Genomic DNA, 21,838 nt, shown 5'->3' with positions numbered 1-21,838 from the left:
TGTAGATGTTTTCGAAAAAAAGCAGTTTTACGGGTAGTTAAATGCAGTTGTTTTCTAAGAGCAGTATTTTTAGCATCTTTTATGAACAGCAGTATTAAAAACTGCTAAATACTGCATCCTGGTGTCCCATAATGCAGTGCGAAAGATGGCCGCTCACAGTGAAAACTAAAGCATGTGGAAGGTAAAAATGGATTATAACTGCTCAAAAACAATTTTTATAACAAAATGATGCACAAATAGTTAAATTATTGATACCAACTGTTTTAATGGCGTTAACAAATAAGGCAGGATTAAAGTGTGAAAATCATGCACAGACTGATTGGATTTATAGTCATTTGGTGGAAACTGGTGAAAATGTGCAAATTCAAAGGATTTACAAGATAAAAGGACAAACCAGTTTTATTACTTGTATAAATGAATCTGAGGTTTTGTATTTAAATAGAAAGTCAGCTCATTGTACATTTGATGGCTAGTTAAATCATCACAGACAGTTTAATATTCAAATGAAAGTATAGAATATATTACTACCCTTGGAAAAGTTGATGCAAGTTCTTCTGCAGTTTTTTTTGTGATGTCATTTAAATGGTTGAAGCAAGAATTGTAGTACTTTTGCAGTATTTTGTGATAAAATTTTATGATTTAACTGCATAAAACTGATCCTGCAGTTTTTTGTGATATCATTATACTTCTTAGCTCATTTACATATTTCGGCCAATTTAACTGCTTTTTCACTACATTTTCACTGCTCTTCTATTAAATATGTTAATGCAGGCATTTGAAGACAAATAACAGCTAAAAACTGCATTTTGAATGCCCTGAAATATAATGCTGAAAAACTGCAGTTTTACTGCCTTCCTTTTTCTTAAGGTATATAATTATGCAGTCTATTTTAGATATTTTCATAGAGGAATGATGTTAAAATTATCAGAAAATGCTCTTAGAGAGGTGATTGGCACCTTTGGCTGTTAGATTACCCATGGATAATTTGGTACATCATGCTAGTGATCGAGTGTTATGCTGCTGCCGATTAATCTGTTTTAATGGTGATAACTGTAGAAACCTTCTCATAAACCATTTTGCTACTTTGCAAATCTTGATGGGTCCTCTTGCAAATATATTTATTGACAACAATATGTTTATTTTATTTAAAGGGTTATTTTAATCAGTAACAAGAGATCACAGAGTGATCTTGGCGCCCACCAATGTGCCATTTTTGAGTGTTCCAAATTTCAAGACTTACTGACTAGCTCAAGGTCAAATTTCATTTCCGTACACAACACTGTGCAATGGTCCAAATTCGAAAGCTGTAGCCGGAGTAATGTGAAAGTAGGTCACTAGATCAATTTCAAGGACAAAGTTCTTTGTACACAAAACTTTGCATGTGCAACAAGTTTGAAGGCTGTAGTTTGAGAAATTTGGAAGTTGGTCACTAGGTCAATCTTAAGGTCAGAGTTTATTTCGATACACAAAACTATGCAAGTGGTCCATTTGAAGGCTGTAGCTTGAGAAATGTGAAAGTTGGTCACTAGGTCAAAATCAAGGTCAAATTACACTTCAGAACACAAATCTATGCATGTGGTCCAAATTTAAAGCCTGTACCTTCAAAAATGTGAAAGTAGGTCAATGTCAAGGTCAAAGTTTGTTTCGTTACACAATCCTATGCATGTGGTCTAAATTTGAAGCCTGTAGCTACAGAAATGTGAAAGTAGGTCACTAGGTCAATCTTAAGGTCAAAGTTCATTTCGGTACACAAAACTATGCAAGTTGTCCAAATTTGAAGGCTGTAGCTTGGGAAATGTGAAAGTAGGTCACTAGGTCAAAATCAAGGTCAAATTTTATTTCGGAACACAGAACTATGCATGTGGTCCAAATTTGAAGCCTGTACCTTCAAAAATGTGAAAGTAGGTCACTAGGTCAATGTAAAGGTCAATGTTTGTTTCGGTATACAAAACTATGCATGTGGTCCAAATTTGAAGGCTGTAGCTTGAGAAATGTGAAAGTAGGTCACTAGGTCAAAATCAAGGTCAAATTTCATTTCAGAACATGAAACTATGCATGTGGTCCAAATTTGAAGCCTGTACCTTCAAAAATGTGAAAGTAGGTCACTAGGTCAATGTCAAGGTCAAAGTTTTTTTCAGTGCCCAAAACTATGCACGTGGTCCAAATTTGAAGGCTGTAGCTACAGAAATGTGAAAGTAGGTCACTAGGTCAAAATCAAGGTCAACTCATGTCAAGGTTCATCTTGCCACTCAAAACCATACATGTTGTCCAAATCTGAATGTTGTAGGTTATTGACAAGAAGATTTTAAAAGCTTTTCCCTATACAAGTCTATATGAACCATGTGACCCCCAGGGTGGGGCCATATTTGACCCTAAGGGGATAATTTGAACAAACTTGGCAGAGAACCACTACATTAACAAGAGGACCATGATGGTCCTGAATCACTCACCTCTTCCCATATGACCCAGTTTTGAGTATGACGTCATTTTTTCTATTATCTGACATAGTGACCTAGTTTTTGAGCTCATGTGACCCAGTTTTGAACTTGACCTAGATATTATCAAGATAAAAATTCTGACCAATTTTCATGAAGATCCACTGAAAAATATGGTCTCTAGAGAGGTCAAAAGATTTTAATAATTTTAGAAGTTTTAGAAGTTTTATTCAGATATATTCCACTGGGCTATAAGCCCACGGTGGCACACATATACATAATATAAACGAACAGTGGTGATATACAATATATATGGGGAAAGTAAGACAAACATAATTTTTCACAAATATATAAAAACGTTACAAAACAGAAAGTTGTATACCAAAAAACAAATCTATGACATCATATAGAGAAATGCATAAAACACTGGCCGTATTATGTTTGATATCCCAAATTGATCAGTTAGATCTATCAATTTAATGAATTCCATATACATAATTATTTACAACTCAAATATAATTATAATTATTTACCACATTTCATGAACATATCTAAATTTTATTACTACCATAATCTTACCGAAACGAAAAGTAAGATTGATGGACAAAATGTAATAGCAAATATAATTCAGTTGATTTCAATGATTTTCAACCAATGGATATCAACCTTACCGGAAAACGAATTGTAAGATTGATCACGGTCTCTGGTGTTAAATATAATTCACATTCTACAACTAGAAAACATTATATCAAGCTTTTTATAAGAGACCTGATAATAAAGTAAATTTATAAAGAAATGGGAAATCCTTCATTAAATATATCCATCTAGATAATTAAATGTTATTTGTACCATAAACTATTTCATTTCTTAAAGCAAAAGCATAGTATGTATATTTTCCAAGATTTCTAATCTGACTTACGCTTTTGCATTCAAATAACTGCACCAATTTAATCATACTAGGATGTCTCCAATACTTTTTATGTATGTACTTCTTTCTAATATCTCTATACAATGAACATTCAAGAATAAAATGAAACTCGTCTTCTAAAACATTACATGATGAACATTTTCTATCATTTATAGGAGTACTTATTGGCCTTGTCCATCTACCAGATTCGATTTTTAATCTATGTGAAGAAACTCTCAATCTTGACAAGGCTTTTGAATATTTATCAATATTAATTACATTTAAATAGTCTTGAAACTCAAATATACATATCATTCTATAAAAAAGTGCCCTCGATGAATCTTCTAATCGACTATGCCAATTTTGAATAAAATTATCTTTAAGTCTTTGTTTTAGAACAAATAGAAAAACATTTACATCACCAACATTTTGTTGCAACCATACGTCATAGAAACCTAGTGAACATAGTAACACTTTAACAGAAGAACACCAATTCACTTTATTGGGCGCAATTTCAAAATCACCTTTCAACAATTGATAAACTTTATAAACATATTTTCTATCATTACTATGTAACAACTTTATCCAATACTTTAATATATTATACGATTGCAATGTTTGATAGGTCATTCTTCCTAAATCTCCATATATATAAAATCATTTTGTGTTGTTTTCTTTACTCCTAATAACTTTTTGCAGAACTGTAAATGTATTCTTTCAATACTTTGACAATCACCAAAACCAATAACTTCACTACAATAATTTAAAATTGGTGACACTAATTTGTCAAATAGATCTAATTTGTACTTAGCAGTTATATAAGTAAATTTATACAGGTATTTGTTTAATTGAAAAATTGCTTTCTGTGCCTGGCCCGCTAAAGTGGTTTTAGCAGCATTAAATGCCCCTCCAGTAGAAAATACTATTCCAAGGTATGTAAATTTATTGACGATTTCTATCTCACTATTATTATAATAAAAAGAAAGGTTTGCGGGTACCCTACCGCCTCTTTTAAAATCATAATCTTTGTTTTTGATGTATTTACTTTAAGTTTCCATGTATTACATAATTATTTAATAATTTAAACTGTCTTGTAATTCATTAGCAGAATTCGCAAAAATTACAATATCGTCTGCATAAAGTAACAAAAATATCTTAAACATTTGTACATCTATTCCATCTAAGCCGCTACTTATGAACGTATCCTCAAGGTCATTAACATACATAGAAAATAGAAAGGGAGATAAGCACTCCCCTTGACGAACACCAAGTGTACATGTAAATTCTTCACTAACTTTGTTCAAGTATTTCACCCTTGATTTAACAGAACTGTATATAGATTGTATGATGTCTAAAATTTTACCACGTAAACCTAGTTTGACAAGCTTATACCACAAATTATCCCTAACTACGTAATCGAAAGCTTTACTAAAATCGACGAACAAACAGTAGAGTTGTTTCCCCTGGTTTAACATATGTGATATCAAACCATGCAACACAAAAATATTATCAACAGTACTCATATTAGCTCTAAATCCAGCTTGCGCTTCAATATATACATTATACAATTCAGCCCAATTTCGCAATCTATTATTAAGTAGATTTAGATCTACTGACCTAGTTTTTGACCGCAGTTGACCCAGTTTCATATTTGACTTAGATATCATCAAGATGAACATTCAGACCAACTTTCATACAGATCCCATGAAAAGTATGGCCTCTAGAGAGGTCACAAGGTTTTTTTATTATTTGACCTACTGACCTAGTTTTTTAAGGCATGTGACCCAGTTTCAAACTTGACCTAGATATCATCAAGATGAACATTCTGACCAATTTTTATGGAGATCCATTCACAAGTATGGTCTCTAGAGAGGTCACAAGGTTTTTCTATTTTTAGACCTAATTACCTAGTTTTTGACCGCACATGACCCTGTTTCAAACTGGACCTAGATATCATCAAGATGAACATTCAGACCAATTTTCATACAGATCCCATGAAAAATATGACCTTTAGAGAGGTCACAACGTTTTTCTATTATTTGACCTACTGACCTAGTTTTTGATGGCACATGACCCACTTTCAAACTTGACCTAGATATCATCAAGATGAACATTCAGACCAATTTTCATACAGATCCCATAAAAAATATGGCCTCTAGAGAGGTCACAAGGTTTTTCTATTATTTGACCTACTGACCTAGTTTTTGACCGCACATGACCCACTTTCGAACTTGGCCTAGATATCATCAAGGTGAACATTCTGACCAATTTTCATGAAGATCTCATGAAATATATGGCCTCTAGAGAGGTCACAACGTTTTTCTATTTTTAGATCTACTGACCTAGTTTTTGACCGCACATGACCCAGTTTCGAAACTGACCTAGATATCATCAAGATGAACATTCAGATCAACTTTCATACATATCCCATGAAAAATATGGCCTCTAGAGAGGTCACAAGGTTTTTCTATTATTTGGCCTACTGACCTAGTTTTTGATGGCACGTGACCCAGTTTCGAACTTGACCTAGATATTATCAAGGTGAACGTTCTCACTAATTTTCATGAAGATCTTGTGAAATATATGGCCTCTAGAGAGGTCACAAGGTTTTTTTATTATTTGACCTACTGACCTAGTTTTTGATGGCATGTGACCCAGTTTCAAACTTGAACTAGATATCATAAACGTGAACATTCTGACCAAGTTTTATGAAGATCTTGTGAAATATATGGCCTCTAGAGAGGTCACAAGGTTATTCTATTTTTAGACCTACTGACCTAGTTTTTGAAGGCACGTGACCCAGTTTCGAACTTGACCTAGATATCATCAAGATGAACATTCTGACCAACTTTCATAAAGATCCCATGAAAAATGTGACCTCTCACGGACGGACGACGGACACCGCGCGATCACAAAAGCTCACCTTGTCACTTTGTGACAGGTGAGCTAAAAATGCCAAAGCCCTAGTCTTTGTGGTTTGGACCAGAAAATTTTCAAAGTTTTTCCCTATATAAGTCTTTGTAAACCATGTGACCCCCGGGGCGGGGTCATATTTGACCCTAGGGGGATAATTTGAACAATCTTAGCAGAAGACCACTAAATGATGTCACAAACAAAATATCAAAGCCCTAGGCCCTGTGGTTTTGAACAAGAGGTTTTTCAAAGTTTTTCCCTATACAAGTCTATATAAACCATGTGACCCCCGGGGCGGAGCCATATTAGACCCAAGGGAAAAAATTTGAATCATCTTGGTAGAGGACCACTAGATGATGCTTCATACCAAATATCAAAGCCCTAGGCTCTGTGGTTTTGGACAAGAATATTTTCAAAGTTTTTCCCTATATAAATCTATGTAAATTATAGAAATAAACAAAGGGCCATAACTCATTCAAAAATTGTTGAACCAGTCTGATTTTCAGGGGGACACAACTAGGGTACCAATACATCATTCTGACAAAGTTTGGTCAAAATCCCCCTGGTAGTTTCTGAGGAGATGCGATAACGAGAAATTGTTAACGGAAGGACGGACGGAATGACTGACGGATGGACGGACGGAAGGACGACGGACCACGGACGCAGTGATTTGAATAGCCCACCATCTGATGATGGTGGGCTAAAAATGGATTTTAAAAGTTTCTTACAGCATGTCATTATCAAAAGCACATTTTAAAAAATATGAAGCTGTTAAATTTGTTTCAACAATAAAGAATAAATACTGTATTATATGTGGCAAAAAAAGAAGATTAGGATTGCTAACATATAAAAATCTCAAAGGTGTTAAATAAAACTGAGGCTTGTTGTTCCATTGGAAAGTCAGTTAATAGTTTATGTAGGAACTGTCACTCTGACATATGTCATTTATGTACTTCATGCATTATAGACTAAAGTATGAGAAAGCTGTACCAAAATTGAAAGAAATACACATAAGTATCAGCAAAAATTATTTCCATTCAGTGAACTCCCAGCATCGTACCGAAGTCACTGCAGCACCAAACAACAAAAAAAGTTTTTTCTTTTCTTAACAAAGATTGATAAATGGAAAAACTATTGAAGGTTGATGCATATATGGAAGACAGTTGCACCATTCTAATTGCCAGATATCTAAATGCTAATAGGTAAATACCATATTCTTGCTCTAATAATGCATCTAATGTTTATTGCCGAAAGATAAATGCTAATTGTCCACTGATTTTATAAATTAACGATCTTTAATTATCATGTCTTATGTTAGCTGATTTGAAGCACTTGCATGTTCTACCAGTCATGCAAACAAGGGACAATACATGTAAGCATTCAGCTTTGTATAAACACGGCTGGTGCACCATGCTAATTGCCAAATGTCAATTTTAATGCTAAATGCTACATACGTACCAATTGCTTTGAGTCATATTATAAGACCCCCTACCAAGCTTGTTCAAATTATTTTGATTTGTCGAAAAACATGGCTGCCAGGGGGGTGGTCACTTTTTTTTCTCTGACTGGAAACTTTAAAAAATCTAAACAAGAAGCAAGTCCGATTTTAAAATAATTTTACACAAATGGTTCTTGTGTGACCCCCTACCAAGAATGTTCAAATTATTCTGATTCGTCAAAAAACATAGCTGCCAGGGGGCGTGGTCACTTTTTTTCTCTGAATCAATTATAGCTACAGCCTTGATATTTGGCATGTGATATCAGATTTGCAATGTCTAACATAATTGTTCAAACTATTGCCCTAGGTTCAAAAGTGTATGTGACATGTATATAATATAGGCTAACATAGAAGAAACCTAAACTCTGTACTAAGTCTTATACAAACACACTTGAAGCCTTGTACACAGGTGAGCGCTTTAGGGTCAATGACCCTCTTGTTAATAAAAAGTTGCTAAACTGCACTTTTTATGGTCTAAACATGGTCAGTGATGTTAGAAATCAACTTACTGATGCTGTAAAGGTATTATCCCTTGATCTGTATTCATTTTTTGACACAAAAATAATTTCTGAAAAGTCTTACTTAATAAAAAAATTTCCCCCCCAAAAATATTTCCGACCTACCCTACCCTACCCTAATTTTTTTGAGCATGTTACCGTAAACAAAGAATTTTTTGTTAGGCCTAGGTATCCTGGAGGAACACCCATGCAGCTCTGATGAATCCTCGGGATCCTGAGACACTGTAAGTGTCAAAAAACAAAGACAAATATCAAACAGGGAATGCCAAGTACCAAAAACGCAGCCTCCCCAAAAAGAAACCCACAGCACGCAGACCCGCACACCACAAACACAAACACACACACATACTCGCACACAAAGCCGACACACGAGGACAAAACGAACAAACAAAGGAACACAGTGGGGCACCGCCTTGGAACGGTCAGTGGCAAAATCACCACTGGGGAGCTTATACCGGTTATGGTGCACACCCAACCTCACTCTTTACCCCACCATGTTCCAAAGACACGGGACATTGTAAATAAAAGTAATCCCCTCCAGGTGAATCTCTAACACATGTAATGGAAACAAAAAAGGCATGGCATGTAAAAGACAAAAATGCTCATGTATAAATATATAAAAAGCAAACCTAAGACCCAAAAGCATATGTACTCAATGCCTTGGCAGAAGACAGAACAACAAGAGAAATACCCTTAAAGAGAATTCCTATGTTTTTTTTCCTTTCATAGAATTTTTTTAAATTCACGTATATGATAGGAAAATTTGTGCTGAAAACAATGAACAAATAAAAACAATATGTCACCAGGCTTGTTTTTGTGAAAAATTGTTTTGAACACACCCACTGTTGCTGAAACTGCCAGCGATTTTTCAACATTTTCATAATTTTCTGCTTTTTTATAAATACCAACCAAAATATACATCCAGGCAGCACAATACGTTTTTTTCTTTTTACAGATTTTATTATATACTTATTTGATATCATAGTCATATTTGTAATACTCTATCCTTACAATAACGGGTACAAATGAAAAAAAATATTGTTTCATATTTACTTTTGTGAACATTTTTCAATGAAAAATACCCATATTGAAGAATATTTTTTTTAATTTTGAAAAAACTCTTTCATAGAATTTTTTCTTCTTCTTCTTGTGTATAGATAGTTGTATTGTGAGCATAAAAATGGCTAAAAATGTATGGGTCACCAGGCTAAATTTTATGTTAAGACCGCTAGAATACAACACCTGTCCGGACGGAAATGGCGCGAACCTGGCCAAATTGATTACATGTATGTCTGCTAAAAGTTAAAAAAAAGTTTTAAAAATTCTTAATTCTTTCTATAATTGAATACTAAATAATCTGAAAGGTGATATTGTCTTATCAGTACTAAGTCAATTATCTTACATTATATGAACAACACTGTCTTTGTACTAAAATGTGATGTGAAAACACAACCACAAAAATAGCAAGATACCTGTCAGGCATGATACTTGTCAATACAACATAAACCAGTATCAACATTTGATTACTGATATAACTTATCAAAATGTTATTTCATTCAAAATTCCTCATATTTAAGATTGTATGTAACATGTTTCAACAAATGTTGACTTCAGTTCAGTTTTCCATAGAAAGGGATGGCTGCGCAGAAAGATGCGCATAAAAAACTATAGGAATTCCCTTTAAGGGCCCGACGAAACAGGCCAGAAGACAGATATCAAAACAGTTCAAGCCCTGGCCATTTACTACTCCCACACAATAATTTACAAGATGTTTATATTATTGTTTGATTGTTATGGTTCTCATGCACACTCAGAAAAGTTGTCAGTGATAGAAGTTAAGCATACTGTAATGTTACACAAAAATATTTTCTTTATTTGAAACGTTTTAATGAAGAAAAATCATAATTATCAAACATGTTATCGTTTGAGTTATCATGCAGGATTTATACTCATCTGGAAATTTTTAACATTTTATTTACTGACAGATCATTGTACAAAGATCAGAATGTGTGACTGAATCTTTGGTATCAATTATAGATAATAAACTGGTTTGTCAGCAATGTTTTCCTAAACATTACAATGATCATGGGAAGTTGGGCCTACAGTACTGTCCTGTGATCACACATCTTGTCTTTTCTTGATTTGTATGGTGGCATATTTCTTTCACAGATAGCTATAGACAGCTATCACCATAATATTGTAAACTTTATAAGAAATTAGAGCATTTTTCTGAAAACATTTCAGCAAACCATAATATTTGATAGATATTTCATTTGTTTCCTGAAAATATTAAATAACTTTTAGCACAAAATTTTATGTTAATGCTTGAAACTGCCACAAGATGCTTGGTAACTATAATTATGATAACATTCTTAACTTTCTAGAAAAGTTGTGCATTTTTCTAAAAACATTATTCAATAAATTATTGTTTTCAACAAATGCTTTTTTTTCCAGGAAACTTAGGTTAGGCTATTGAGATAATAAAAGTTTTCAGAAAAGTTAGAAATATCAAGATAATTGCTGAAAGTATCAGTATAGCTATATCTTGCTAATATCAAGATATTTATGTAAATTTTACAACAACATTTCCAGGAAACTTTCGGCTATTGAGATAATTAATCTATATAGAAAACTTCGCTGGCAGAAATAGGCCACCATGGATTTAAATACCAATTTTATTTTTAAGTTCAAAGATGTAAAAGCTAGAATAATTTCAAGCAAATCGACTTGGACTTTTTTTTCTATAAAAGTCCCTATTCCCATAGAACTCCCTCCAATTTCAAATGGATGACTTAGAAAATTTGGGACAGATAAATAGACAGAATTATAAAGTGATTCCAATATACTCTCAAAACCTTGTGTTGTAGGGGTTGGGGTTTAATATATATTTTAATATAATAGTTATTATTCATTCAATCTCCTATTATGTACCCCCTGGACATACTTTGTACTATTTGTATGGATGACCAATAAATGAACAGTTATGTGTTAATTTTCATGACTTTAAAATAGAGTACACAAACATTACTACTCTACTTGCTGTGCACAGATTTTTGATTTAGTAATTTTTGGTAAACTAATAAAATTGACCTAATTACATTTGAGATTTTTGCATCAGTCTCATAGGAAAAATAAAGGTATGTGTTACAATTATATTTTACTTTTGCCTCCTTGGCCTAACCTAATTTTTCAAGCAAACCCTGGCTATAAAATTTAGGGATAAAACGGTCAAAATCTAGGTATGAAAGAAATGTGTTTTATGGGTAATTCAGGGTATTGTTTACCTTTATAAATTTAAGAAAATTATAATAGGGACCACATTAGACACATTTGTTCACCCGTGGATAGATTCACTGCAAATTACATCCAGAATAGGGAATTATACATGATTTTCATCAAACAATTTAGAAATGCAAATACATAGTTACAGTTTTCCTCATTATGTATTAAATTATTTCAAAGACTGGAAACTGCAGATTTGAAACTATACACTGTCTCCCAAAGTGAAAGTACTATATGTATTGGAATGGGGCTAAAATTTCATTTTCATTGTTTTACTGAATGGCTGTGTATCTCTCTAAAAATTAGGGAAATTTATCTTTAAAGCTGAGCAACATAATTTCTGACATTTTTCAGTTTTCATAATATTCTGTTAAGAGATTTATTTAAGGAACAAAATGACCCGTTACACAAGAGTTACATTCATATCAGAAATGTATAATTTATTGCTTTTTTTGAAATTTTATAACTATCTCCCTTTAATACAAAATGTTTAAAAAGTGGATTATTTATTTTGATTTCAATATAATTTCTAGTTTACATTTGCATGTGGTAAATATTGGAATATTTCAACTACCTGAAACAAAAGGTAAGTTTTAAAACAACATGTAGCTTCGGAATGAATTCATTTTCAGTCTGTCTTGGTTGCACAACCAAGATAGACAAAGAAAGGTAATAATAATTTTATAAACTTGCATTTCTAATGCATTTTGGCAAAACATGATCTGGCCAATCCAAATATTTGACAAGTTTATTACAAAAGTGCTTATATTCATATCATTCTTTAGGGAAAATGTGTTTACTGAATTTATACTTATGCTAAGATAATGCTATCTTAATTTGGCTGCACCAGGATAGGGAAAATCTGATGTGTATTAAGAACTGGTGAACACAAATGAGTGTAAATGATCAGAACAAATCCATTCGACCAAACCTTTAAAATAGATAAATAAGTCATACTGAAATAAATCAACTACATGTAGGAGTAAAAAAAAGCAATTCACTGCTGTTACTTTTGTCAAAGAGCTTTTATACTTCTTTGCTTTTGCTAAAAACTGTGAAAAGTTTGTTATATGTGTCAAAATTTAGGACATGACTTTAATACTCAATAAAATTTCATCAGTAAATTACATGTTCACAAACACAATTGATTTGACATTCATACACAAGAGTTCAAAAACATAATTTTCATTTTGAAATCAAAACTAACAAAAAAGTGGTGGTTGTTGCTAATTCTTTGAAAAAGTCCCGGACTTTCATCATTAGCTCAACTATTCGAAGAATAGGGGAGCTATCCTACTCGCCCTGGCGTCGGCGTGAGCATGAACATCACACAAATGTTAAAGTCCATTGAGATATTGCTTTGATATTTTGCACACTTGTTTACCATCAAGATCCCAGCCTGAAAAAAGGAGGAGGCAACTCTATCAAGCATTTTGACTGAATTATGGCCCCTTTTCGACTTAGAATAAATGTTAAAGTTTGCGTACCACCATAAATATTTTCAAAGTCCATTGAGATATTCCTTTCATATTTTGCATACTTGTTTACCATCATGACCCCAGTCTGTAAAAAGGAGGAGGCAATTTTATCAAGCATTTTGACTGAATTATGGCCCCTTTTAGACTTAGAATATGCTTATTGTAATGTTAAAGTTTTACTCATAGCTTATTATACTATCAAGCACTGAGAATAGTCGAGCGCGCTGTCCACTGACAGCTCTTGTTTTTTTTTACCAGCTCATGTGGCTCCCGTCCCTATCTTTGTTCTTATTTACACACATGTAAGTTTTATTCAATAAGAAGGAAGGTTGTTTCTACATTGACATTTTTATTGCCAGTGGCTCCGAACATAGACCTGTATGGCTCAGCCATCAGATAAAATGTGCTATTTTGGAGGCTTAAAATCTTATAAAATGTTTGCAGTATTTATATAAAAAATAACCATGCAGCCAGGGAGCCAGGCTAGTTAACAGGTATTTCATAATGACAAAAATATCTGCCCAAATCGTAATAAGCCTAAAAAAAAAATTCTTTGTTTCCGGTAACATGCTCAAAAAAATTAGGGTAGGTAGGTTGCAAAATGTTTTTGTTTTTGGAATTTTTTTTATTAAGGGAAACTTTTCGGAAATTATTTTTGAGACTTTGAAGTTCCTTTTACAATACTTACACACAACGGTAAAAATGTGCAATCAGTTAAAATATCATAGCTGAAACTGACTGTTAAATTGCACACATAAGACAAGTGAAAGTTAAATAGGCACATAATATTCATATAGATATTCAATTGGTTTTCAGCTTGACTATTCGAAGAAAAGTCTAGTCCTAAGCTATTCTACTCACCCTGGCGTCGGCGTCACTGTGACCTTGGTTAAAGTTTTGCATGCGATGGTACGATGGTGAAAACGCAATGGTACAATGGTGAAAACGCGATGGTACGATGATGAAAACACGATATTACATCGAGATTTCACCTTCGCACCATCATGATTTCATCATCGTGCCATCGTTGTTTCATCATCGTGCCATCACGTTTTCGTCATCATACCATCGTGCATCGCGGTTTAGTATTAAATAAAAAGTCATGATTGTCCAAATAGAACACCGTAAGATATCGAGTTGAAACTTCACATTATGTCTTCGGGGTTCTAAAAATAGTTGATTGCATAAAGTCTCACAACTCTGACTTGTACTTTGGGCAAATTAACACGAATTAAATTAACGCAATATTACATCGACATTTCACCATCGTACCATCGCGTTTTCACCATCGTACCATCGTTGTTTCATCATCATGCCATCGCGCCATCGCGTTTTCGTCATCGTACCATCGTGCATCGCGGTTTAGTATTAAATAAAAAGTCACGATTGTCCAAACGGAACACCGTAAGATATCGAGTTGAAACTTCACATTATGTCTTCGGGGTTATAAAACTAGTTGATTGCATAAAGCCTCACAACTCTGACTTGTACTTTGGGCAGATTAAGCCCCCTTTTGGACTTAGAAAACTCTATTGATATTTTAACATTAGATTAATATTCCTGCTTCTGTGACAACGGTTCGAATAGTCGAGCACGAATGTGTTACGGACATCTCTAGTTTATTATGTTCATTAAATTGAGGATTCTCGAATGTGAAATATTAAGTCGAATAGTCGAGCACGACTGTCTTATGGACAGCTCTAGTTTATTATGTCAACTTCATTAAATTGAGGATTCTCGAATGTGAAATATTAAAATAAATCAATTGGCCTAGTTTCGAACTGGGAAGTGGCTACAGTAAGCGTCCGGTAACTGTATTATCGATGCATTTACAGTAGCTAGGGAGGTGTGTTTGATCAGTTGTAAGATAAGATAAGACAATCTTTATAACGTCGGGTTTATCAAACAATTTAACACCAGCTAATATAAGTTTTTTCCCCGACAAAACAACACCCAGTATATCCTTTAACATACAAAAAAACAATCTAGAAGCTATATAGGTAAGAATGCAAATTAATAGGAGTGATCGCCCTGACGTCACGCATCAACACCTGTTTATCTGGTGGTGGGTAAAACAAAATAGTTTTACATCGTTTGTGTATGGGATCGGAATTTTCAATTTTTAACAACTTCTTCGTTCATTTATGGATTTTAAAAATTCAAAAAGTTTTGAAATGCTTACGATTTTCATATTTTCTTATTCAAATATCTTTTGAAAATGAATAACCGTTTTAAATGACATATGATTTTAATAGCAGCGTAGCGATGCTCCAAACTTTTAGAAAAAACACTGTAAGTTAAGCGTTCATAATTAATCCATTTTATTTCGAAATAATGATAAAAGTTATCAATAAATTGCTTGTTTTATATCTTTCCATTGATCAAAAATTATTGATATTATTTGTATTTTAAGAAAGTTTAAGCCGTTAGAAAAACATCACTGTAAACAAAAAACATGGACGCCCTTCCCACCCGTTTTTGTCTTTCATTCTAAAAAAAAAATAAACACGATTTTGTAAAACACGATTCCCCTTTTAAAACAATAGAAAAAAGGTTATTTATAAAACCCCTCCCCCCAAAAACCGCAAAAATACCGATTCCTTTGTAGGGAAACCCCGAAACTTAGGGAAAGGGGCTAATAAATTCAAGATATCGTGTCGATATCAATTTACATATTTAAATTTATAAAAAAACCTGAACTTTTGAGCCCGCGGGGAATTCTTTGATAAGGGGTTAAAACTGGTGTTCTTTCGGGTTGAAAAAAACGTCTTAATAAATTTGTAAACTTTTACACGGGAAGTCTTTTTTTTTGACGAACCTTCAATTAGTTCCCAAAAATTTGTTCGTTATCTTAATACTTTTTTATAGTCCCTTTTGTCCAAAAAGTTGTTTTTTTTCGAAAAAGGAATTCCCCCGGGGCCTCAAAGGTTTTTGTTCACTGTGCTTTCCCAAAGCTTAAAAAATTTTTGGCCCGGGAAACACCTAAAAAATAGGTAGTAAATACGGGGTTTTTTTAATATTTTTTTGTTAAATGAACTTTACAAAATTATTTTTTATTTAAAAAAAAAAAAATACGAAAATTTTTCAAATCCTGACAATTTTTTAAAAATAGGCATTTTTTTAAAAACTTTTTATTAAAAATTTTAAAAAAAATTCCCCAAAGACCATAAAAATTTGGGGTCATTAAAAACATTGGATGGGTGGGGAAACCGTTACGCAGAAGAATGCACGTTGAATTTTAAAAAAGTTTTACACCGGGTACCCCATTTTTTTAAAAATATTCCTGTATAAAATAAGAAAAAAAATACAAGTTTGTTTGTTCACGCAGTTTTTCTGATCACGATTGACGTAGATGAAAGTCAAAAATTGAATTATTGGGGTACTTTGTATTTGTGGCATGCCTTTGCATTTTCCCGATAATCGATTCATATCCGCATTTGCTATGTTTTTTTAACTCTTTTTTTTTTAAAGTTTGCAAAAAATCTCTGAATAAACTGACTTATTAAGTTATATTCAAATTGTTAAAAACTATATAGATAAAAGAGATACAATTTTCCCTTTTTTTTTATTTTTTTCAGTGCCCGTAAACCGGGGGCTCGAATCCTGTCAAATTTTGAGGGCCCCAAACAGCCCCTTCTTTCGGGCAGTACGGGTATTTCCCCGGGAAAGTCTCGAGTTTTTTTTCACTTATTGTAACCAAAAATCGACGCAAAAAGAAATTTTTTTGAGGGGAAAAAAAATTACCTTTTAACGCATCAAAATAAAAAACGATTCACACTGTTTCGTGAAAAAACCAATAAAAAAATTTTTAAGGGTTTTTTTGGGGTATTTCCAATGCTCTAACTTTCAAATTTTTCATTTACTTCAGATTTAAAATTTTAAGGGGCAGACATACTTGCAAAACTTTTCAATTATTTAGGGTGATTTGTTATTATTGATACAAACCTTTTTTATCATTGCTAATATCCGGCATTTTGATACATAACAACTAAGAAACGTTTGAGCCCGCTAATCTAATTTACAAATAATCTGGGAAAAAGCAAAAAAAAATTTGAATGATGTTGTTTTTCAAAACGCCAAATTTTTTCATTAAATTTTTTTGTAATTTTTCAAATCCAATGTACTGCAGACGATTTATCTAACATCTTTCTTTACTATGGGCACTACCAACCGAAATGAACTGTACTTGGGTTATATTTAGCACTTTAAAAGCTTCGCATTCTGGCCCCTTTTTTGGTTTTTATTGGAAAAACCCAAAACCAAATTTAAATTTGAAAAATTAAACTGTTTCTCTTTTTTTTTATAAGAGAAATTTTCGGGGTTTTTCAGTTTTTTACGAAAAATCTGATGTAATTTCCCCCTAAAAAAGGTTTTTTTTAACTGCCCCGGGGTTGGCTAAATCCATAAAGCACCAGAAAATTTTTAAATTTTTTTTTCAAATTTTTGGGAAAAAATGTAATGACGTTTTCCAAAAAAAAGTTGCTCCTTTTAAATTGTTTAAAAAAAAAATAAAAGTTGATCTTCACCCCTTTACATTGTATTGACAATTAAAATGTTTCTCCTTACGCAAATCGCGCCCAAAACCGTGTGAAATCAATTTGCTCAAACCCAAAAAGTATTTTGTTGTGACGTTTTTGTTTTTTGGGAATTTTTTTTATTTTTTGGGTTTGTCCATTATACCAAAAGTAAATTTTTTCATTTTGGGAAAACAGGGCCATTGAAACCTATATTTTTTCAAATGGAAAGACTAAGGTGTGTTCTTTTTTTCACAAATATAATTTATAAAAAAAAGAATTGTAATATGAGCGAAAAAACACAGGGGGCTCCTTTTCGTTTTTTTTATTTTTTTCCAATTTTCTTTTTCCCCCCCCATTTTTTTCCGGGAATATTGCACACACAATTTTTGACATACAAATGCTTGTATTAAGGAAAAAAAATTTTAATCACCAAAAAACGTTTACAAAACATAAATTTCTTTTTTAATTTTTATTCTTTTTTTGTTAGCCTTTTTTATTTCTTCCCATCTTTATTTTTACGCGTGTATACCGAATACATGTTACACCAAAACCGGGGAAGAAAACAAAAATATCTTTTATTAAAATTTTACGACGTTCCCATTGTATTATCTTTTTTTTTCTGAAAATGTTCCGAAAGTTTTTGAAGAAATAAAAATTTTAAAATGAACCCCGGTTCTTTTTATGCTGCGGTCTAGGAAAAATTTTTTTTGTGCATATAAGTCCCCACCAAATTAAAAGTCGAATTTTCCGGGAAAAATTTTTCCTTTTTGGCCTTTTAGGATTTTAAGCCCATTTTTTTCAACATTTTATTTTTAAAATTTACATTATAAATACTAAACTCTTTCTCTACAGTAACTTACAATTGTCGCATTGAAAAATATTAGTCACGGATAGAGTTATTTCGAGCGATCACCCTCTCATGAATACATTATTTATTTTATTATACCGAAAAATTAATGAAATGATTTATTTAACATAAAAAATCAGAAAAAGTCATAGATAGCATAGTTCATTGTAGTTGATTGTAGTTATAAACATATTAAAAGATGAGGGGGAAAGGCTAATCAAGACCGATGGTCTAAAATCAGATTACATTTGTAGAAGAAAATGAATTAAAAAACGGACAGTGAAAAAAGACACAAGTGTGTAGTGATTAAAAAATGTCTTAATACAGGTACGATTAAGGTCACTGACTTCAAATCACTTGCCCTTTATCGATGTGGGTTCGAGTCTCACTCGGGGCATTGAATTCTTCATGTGAGGAAGCCATACAGCTGGCTTACGGAACGTCTGTGGTTCTACCCAAGTGCCCGCTCGTGATGAAATAATGCACGGAATTCCTCTACCATCAAAGCTGGAAAGTCGCCGTATGACCTATAATTGTGTCAGTGCGACGTTAAACCCAACAAAATAAATAGAGAGTTTGAGATTTCAACCTTCTATGTGAAATAAAAAAGCTTAGTTTCAGGATTTCTGCTTCAGTATTAAGTTATTCGATTATGTGTAAAATTTTGGTGTGTATATATGCAGGTGCTCTCGTGTGTTGAAGAATTTAATACGCATATATTAATTCCCACATATTGCATGTACGCACGCACTGAGTGTATTTTATACTGACTTTAAAGGTTAGGGTTTTGTTTAACATAGTTAGTTATGCTTATATTGTGCAGTCACTACGTGAATACGTTAAATGTGGGAGAAATAATGTCTACAGAGTTTATATTGCGGTCAAATACACATAAAGTAACCAAAAAGTTTTTTTTTCATTGTCATATTAAACATTAAGAATGGATTTTCTTAGAATACCCAGTATTGCATTTAGCTAGATGGACTTTTTGCTAAGCTAAAATCTGGTTAAATACCACATTCAGTATTCATATTGATTACCGGACCTGTAGGCGTATACGGGTTGTCTAGAGGATCGGTTACCGGACCTCTAGACTCTGGGTCTTGAGGTCCGGTTACCGGATCGCTAGCCACTGCCTTCGAATTGTGGCCCGGGTACGTTTATTAAATAAAATAGGTAGATATATTTTAAAGGCATTTATATTCAACCGGTTATTTATGTTGTTCATAGAACTAATGATTCCTGCGGACAAGTAGTTACTGTGTAAAATAAATAAGTGCTTGAATCGATTTTTCTAGCTCCGTGTATAGTCGGTCGGGTCTAAAATCTTTTCTTAGGTAACAGAAGTCGGACGAATCGGAAACGGCCATCCATCCGTCTAGATTCAACTGAACAGTTATGAGATACTTTATTACCACCATTATTTTCATCTGGTCACATGCTTTGAAATATGTACATACGCTTTAGGTCAGTCATATGCAGAAAACACTGTACAGGTCGCGTAAGATGTGTATTTTGGGCCAGTTTCGCCTCAAAATTCTGTGTCCCGAAACTGGAGTTTTACTCGTTTTTATCATAGAAACAACGAAATCGACAGGCTTGAAACTGTAACAGGATGAAGTGCTTAGTATACGCAATATATCCACTCTACGCTCTCTTGGCATTTCTTAATATTGGATATTTTATGATTTTTTTTTCGCAATGGTATCAAATCAGATTACCCAAAAACCTAAGTTAGAGACCACCAGTTTTATTCCCATAGACTTCCATTATAACATTACGACCTTCCATTAATCGAAAACTGGATGCAGCGTGGAATTCCGTCATTCAGACTGTAGCGCGTTTTGTACTAGTTCAGATGCGAATGCTTTTGTAATGTCAGTGTGGCAAGCGGTTCCTCTATGTTGACCGTATCGCGAATTCCACCACTCGGACCTTAGCACGTTTTGTACTAGTTCGGATGCGGCGATGTGTTCGTGCACACTCAGTGCACGGAGGAATTCAACTGCATTTAGTTAATATAGGCTTGAAATATATTAATAAGAGAAATGAATCCTTGACAATTATAATCACTGCTAGTATAACATGTGTAAATTATCTAGGCTGCAGAAGATGTATCAGTTAACTTAAATTAATAAATAATTAATAAATAAATAAGATAAGAGTTATTGTGCCCCCCATGGGTGGTGGGGGCATATAGATTTGGTCTTGTCCGTGCGTGCGTGCGTGCATGCATGCGTGCGTCCGTCAATCCGTCCGTCCGTCCGTCCATCCATTCATCCGAAGTTTGTGACGCGCCTAGCTCATAAAGTATTTCATATAAATTGATGAAACCTTGCAGGAGTCTTTATTATGACATGAACTTGCGTACCTCCTATTTTTCGTCTGGGTCCGCCCCCTATTTCCAGAGTTATGGCCCCTGAAATAGTCAAAAATGCACATTTTCACCTTGTGACGCAGCTAGCTCAAAAAGTATATGATATAAATAAATGAAAACTTGCAGGAGTCTTTATCATGATATGAATTGGCGCACCTCTTAATTTTTGGTTGGCTCCACACCCTATCCCCTATTTTTAAAGTTATGGCCCCTGAAATAGTAAAAAATGCACATTTTCACCTAATAATGTGCCTAGCTCAAAAAGTATTTGATGTAAATTCATGAAACATTGCTTAAAGGCAAAGAAAATCTCCTATATAAGTGACCCCCCCCCCCCCCCCCAAATACCAGACTTTTTAATCCCCAATATACAAGATCCTGTCTGGTCCAGTCTGATAAGGGTCCATAAAACCCCTGTAGACTTGACATGTAGCCTAATTATTGTCAGAGAATCATAAATTTTATTGCCTACAGGTATATTATTGGTTATTTCCTGTGTTTTGCATTTTATTAATTGAAATGCTGTTGTTTTTTTTTAGTCTTTTGCCTGAATGCATTTTTTTTTATATTTTTGATAATAAAAAACAGCAATAATGAGATGTAATTGTTAAAAAACTTACTTTATTAAAAATATGATAAAAACACTGAACATTGTATCTTATCACTCTGTTTATTTAGCCCTAATGCAATCAAACTTTCTAAACTCGTTATAAAGGTGAGAACTGATTTGCTATAAAGGTGAGAAATATCACCTGCAATTTATTTACTGCACAGTAGCTATACAGTAGCTTATTATGATAAACAGAAGCAAGTCTACCAATGGTCCCGACTTGTGTATTGGCCCTTATCGCCAATACGCAGACCTTATCATCTCCATAGGCCACATACCAGGCATACCAGAATCAGTGTCTTTAAGTCTTTATAATGATGTGACCTTGCACACTTGGCATTTTTCTTGGGAATCTTAGCGCTTATTACAGAGTTATGGCCCTTAACATAGCCAAAATAGTGGATTTTTTGTCTGTGATGCTCATAGCTCAAAATGTATATGGCCTAGAATAATGAA

The 21,838-nt window shown here is 33.4% G+C and overlaps 1 long non-coding RNA gene across 1 annotated transcript in view; it reads right to left on the bottom strand.

Annotated features, from left to right (window-relative positions):
• LOC128555252 (uncharacterized) overlaps positions 1–15,357 on the bottom strand; it is a 43,218-nt gene extending 27,861 nt beyond the window's left edge. Inside the window, exon 1 of the long non-coding RNA XR_008369918.1 lies at positions 13,893–15,357. This is a non-coding gene — a long non-coding RNA (uncharacterized LOC128555252). The remainder of the gene's footprint in view (positions 1–13,892) is intronic.
• Between the last annotated feature and the right edge of the window lie 6,481 nt (positions 15,358–21,838).

This window comes from Mercenaria mercenaria, chromosome 2 (assembly GCF_021730395.1).
Source record: "Mercenaria mercenaria strain notata chromosome 2, MADL_Memer_1, whole genome shotgun sequence".
NCBI classification, from domain to species: Eukaryota; Metazoa; Mollusca; class Bivalvia; order Venerida; family Veneridae; genus Mercenaria; species Mercenaria mercenaria.
Note: the sequence above shows the minus strand (reverse complement) of the source record. Positions and strands in the feature narration are given on the sequence as shown.